The sequence below is a fragment of the Corvus kubaryi genome, unplaced genomic scaffold (genome assembly GCF_017639235.1).
Source record: "Corvus kubaryi isolate FWS band 111438036 unplaced genomic scaffold, C.kubaryi_AGA036_p1.0 37256, whole genome shotgun sequence".
Taxonomy (NCBI): domain Eukaryota; kingdom Metazoa; phylum Chordata; class Aves; order Passeriformes; family Corvidae; genus Corvus; species Corvus kubaryi.
Window position 1 is genome coordinate 4,425,293 of NW_024581076.1, and position 4,824 is coordinate 4,430,116.

A 4,824-nucleotide genomic window follows, 5' to 3' on the forward strand; every position below is an offset into this window, starting at 1 on the left:
GGGGGGGGTTCCACAGCTGGAACAGGTCCATGGCTTCAGGATGGCCGTGGCCCGGCCCGGCCTGGCCCAAGCAGGGCCTGGCCGGGCCCGCTGGCCCCCACATGGGGCCCGCAGCCACCTGTGCCAGCGCCGGAAACAAGAGAGAGCTTGGAGGGGGAGTTTGTCTATTCTTAAATGTGGATCACAGAGGCGGTCACAACTTTAAGTGGCTTAGAGAATTGTCCATATTCAAACTGGCCAGCTGATAGGTTCTATCAGTTCCCAGAGGAAGCTGTAAGCACCCCTTAGCAAGGACATCCCTTCCGGGACTATGCTTGCTAACCTATGACATCAAGGTCCATCTGTGATTAAATCTGGCCAAGGATGTCAAGGACAAGAAGAAGGGCTTTTTCAAAAACATCAACAACAAAAGGAAAAACAAAGGATAATGTGGGTCCACTACTAAATGGAGGGGGATCCTGGTAACAGACAACCCAGAGAAGTCAGAGTTACTTAATGTCTTTGCGCTTGTCTTCTCTGACAAGACCATCCCTCAGAAATTTCTTACCCAAGAGCGCAGGGTAAAGGAATGTTGGGAGGAAGACTTTCCCTTGGACAGCGAAAAAGATGATGAAGGGTCTGCAGCATCTCTCTTACAAGTACAGGCTGAGGGAGCTGGTCCTGTTCAGTCTTGAGAAGAGATGGCTGGGGGGACCTCATCCATGTATACAAGTATCTGAAGGGAGGATGCCAAGAGGATGGAGCCAGGCTCTTCTTGGTGGTGCCAAGAGATAGTAAAAGAGGCAGTGGGCAAAAACTGATACACAGGAAGTTCCATCTGAATATGAGGGAAATCACCTTCCTAGCAATGGTGTCTCATCCACGAAACTTCAGAGAGAAAAGGCTAACTGGTGAATTTCTGCACTTTATTGTTATTCTTATATTCCTGTCTTCTCAACTTAGTCAACTGACCTATTTAGATATGCTCTTTAGGATTAGATAAACTCCTTTCTCCTTTACTAAAGAAGGCACTTAGAGTGACTAGTTTAAATGTACATGTCTACTTTTCATGAAATGGATCTGAGTTTGATGAAATAATCTTTTCAAGAATGGATTATGATCTCCAGATGTGGCTCTAAGAAACACCTCCCTCTAGTTCCTGTCCTCCGTGAAGTCAACTGCCCCTTCCCCTCTTTATCATAACAAAACATGTCCAAATTTTGTTGGGAAGCATGCCCTCATTCATTTCCTACTCCACTGCCAATCAAAGGGCTAGACTGATTGTAACAAACTTCCAATATTCATATATTTTCTAAATATTTACTGTACGTTTTTATCCATTTTAACCAAAACACCATACACAGCCAGCTTCACAGAAAGAGGTATATAGTGCTTCTTTACCCTGTTACTTTCTAGGTTGTTCACCTAGTAATGTAAGTAATGTAAGTACCTAAATAATGAAATACTGAATCCAAGGTATGTAATAGATGTATCCTTGAATTATTTGGACTGAGGTTTTTTTTTCCCTTGGAACAGTTATTTTTATATAGTTAAAGAAATTAATCATCATGACACAAAACAACTGGAAATATTTGTGTACCTTTAGTTATACAATGATTCAGATGGTGTGAACTGGAATAATTAGCCCAAGAATACTTGATAGAATGTGGTAAGTCAGTAAAGTCATGTCACATGACATCACTGGCCTGAGTTGAAGAAGTGACAGTCTATTACATTCAAACCAACTGACTAGTGATGGTTTAGTGCCAGATCATTATTCTAAACAAGATATATGATGCACATAGAACACTGTAAAGGCTCAGCAGGAACACAATGCATTTAGATATTTACCAGCCTCAAAAGGCATGAACTATGACTTTCAGTGCACAGGGAAGGGCAGTAGTTTGAAAACAATCCCCTATGTACAATAAGTACTGTCTTTTTAAATCATTATCAAAAGCAAAATGAATGTTCTATTTGTATAAGCCTACAAAATAAATGTTCTATTTTTATAAGCCTACAAATATTGAAAGAAATGATGATGATATCATATCTGTTGGAGTTGACCTGAGTCGAATCATTCTATCTGATCTGAGAGCTGTCTACACTGGGTTTTCTGTTGCTAAAGCAACAGCTAAGCCAGCTTTGTAATGAATGGACAAAATAATCCACAGGCACTTCAAAACATTATGTAGATGCTCATTCTTACTGTATGCCATATCCACAAACATATATTTGAGTTGACTATGCAAAGATATATGTGTATATATATGTTGAGTATGCTTTGCCAAACCAACAACAAATGCTTATGCTGTGAATGTGTATGTAAAGTAACCATGACTCTGAAATACTTTTTGCAAAATATTTATTAAGTAGTTCAATTTTTAGAATTAGTAGTTACTTTGAAACAGTTGTTGCAACTGAATATAATTGCTATAGATGTGATCCTGAGGAGTAACCAGGGATTGAGTAATCCTATATTGTATCTGTGGAATGTTTTGCAATCTAGACAAAGTACATATGTTTTTCTCCACATAACAGTTCCATCTGAGATCACAGACAGGTTATGATAGATGTTGTCCATCATGAGCAGGACTATTCCTCTCCCAAGTCCATGCAGTCCAACTGGACAAGACAGGTGAGATTTGGGAGAAAAGTTGGGAATGCCCCATCCAGTAGAGTAACATATCAATGGCTGAAACAGAAAAGAATACTGAATTAGTGGATGCCAGAAGTGTTTTTACTAGAACTGAACACTTAAGACCCTTTCACAAAGTGGAAGAACAGCTGTCACTGTGAAGGAATACAGTGCTGAGAATCAGGTCACCTTGTGGTTTTAAATAAATTTACAGCCCTAAAGAAGGGAAGAGGTTAGGTATGCACTGCTTGGAAAGAAAGTGTGGCATCAGAGGGAACAGAGTCAGAAGTGAACAAGGTTGACCAAGTAGAGGGAGCAAATTTCTCTGGAGGGCTAGAAAGCACTGCTTCTGTAGTCAAAAAAATTCAGTTTTCTGTTGCTTTTTGGAGTTGTTGCTTGGATGGAATTGCCTTGTGACCTTCTGTTGGACTGCAAATAAATCTGAGAGATTTTGCATAACATTGACATTGTTACTCATTGTCCTAAATAGCAGGAGGAAAGAGCAATCTAATGGCAACTCTATTGTCATCATATACTTTCCAGAACCTCATGTCTGGTCAGAGCAATTAGTTTTCATTCTAATTTTTCACTTAAAACTAGTAAAGGCAGGAAAACCTTTGCATTACTACTGAAGGTGTTATCCAACAATCTGCTTTTTAATTTCCAGTTTTTTTGGATGAGTGGCTAATTCTATTGTCAAATACTGACTGATTACTATCACTAATGAGCCAATTTCAGTGAAGATATATATACAACCAATTATAATTTATAAATTGCATACTACTTATATATATATATACCATTTACAAACTGTGAAAGATAAAACACATATACATTAAATACAATACATAATGAAACAAGCAGATAGAAGCTGATTTAAGCTAATTAAAAATTGCCCATGCTACCCTCATTTTGGTTCCTAATATATTAATCTCTGTTAGAATGTTTTCACCTCTCAGGTCTGCTGAAGCAAAGGAAAGAAAACTAATTAGTATTATTTAATACTTTTTTTGTTTATGTAGGCAGGCTTTTCTTCCTTTAAAAAATAGACCTCAATAGAAATAAACCAGGATACTTCCCTGCTTCTCCACCATTTGTTGCCCATATTGCAACAGTAAATATCTAGCATCTGTTGTTGTTTAATTTAAAAGACTATTCCAGCTGCAGGAGCAGCCAGAATTTTATCAGTGAATGGCAAAAACTCTTCTACATTCTTGAAATCCTTGGGATGTGTCCTAAGTGGTGCTCAAACTATTTCAATTTTTTAACTTAAATCAAATAAATTCATAACAGTGCCAGTTTCTTTCCACAGTCTGTAAAGAGAGCTTGGACTGACTAACATAGGTGAATCCCTTCTTGCTTCCTGTTTCCTGCCTATTGTCTCATCAGGTGGTTGGGATATGGAAATTTTTCCCAATGTGATAATCATCAATGAGAAGAGGAAGAAGCACTATGTGCAGAGTGTGGCAGAAACAGTTTATTTCAGTTCTGTTGTGTTTCCTGCTTCAGCACTTAGTGATGGTATCCAGTGTAACTTTATGCCATTCTCTTAGAGTCCAAGTCTAGTCCTTTTGGATGTCCAGTTTTACAGAACTACAGAATCATAGAATCATTCAGGTTGGAAAAGACTGCAAGATCATTGAGTCTAACATTTGATCCATCACCACATTGGCAACTAGACCACAGCACTCAAAGCAGCACCTCAATGTCTTCCTTGCAGCGAGGGGTCCAATACTGAGCATTTGAGGAGTAGTCTCACCAGTGCCAAGTACAGGGGGATGGTCTCTGCACTTGTCCTGCTGGACACAATATTTTTGATACAATATTTTTATATTCTGCCATCCTGCAAAATTTTCCTAGAGAAACTTACACAGGAAAAACTAATTTAAAAAGTAATTTATAACTCAACCACAGAAAAGAAGCAAAGAAAACAATCTCTTTACCCTAGTAGCTTTCTTCCTAGGGTCTCCTCTACACAATGGAAGCTGAAATGTCTGTGACATACACATATATGTCACTGTCAAATTAGTGCTTAACATGCTTCTTAAGAGAGTAATTTAAGGACTGTTGTACAAAATTGACTTTTAAAGAAAATTATCACAAAGGCATTATTCTTGCTTTTTCTATTTCTACATATTGTACATGAAATGAAACAAAACAAAACAAAAAACCACACATACACAAAATGCACACCAAAAATCCCTCAG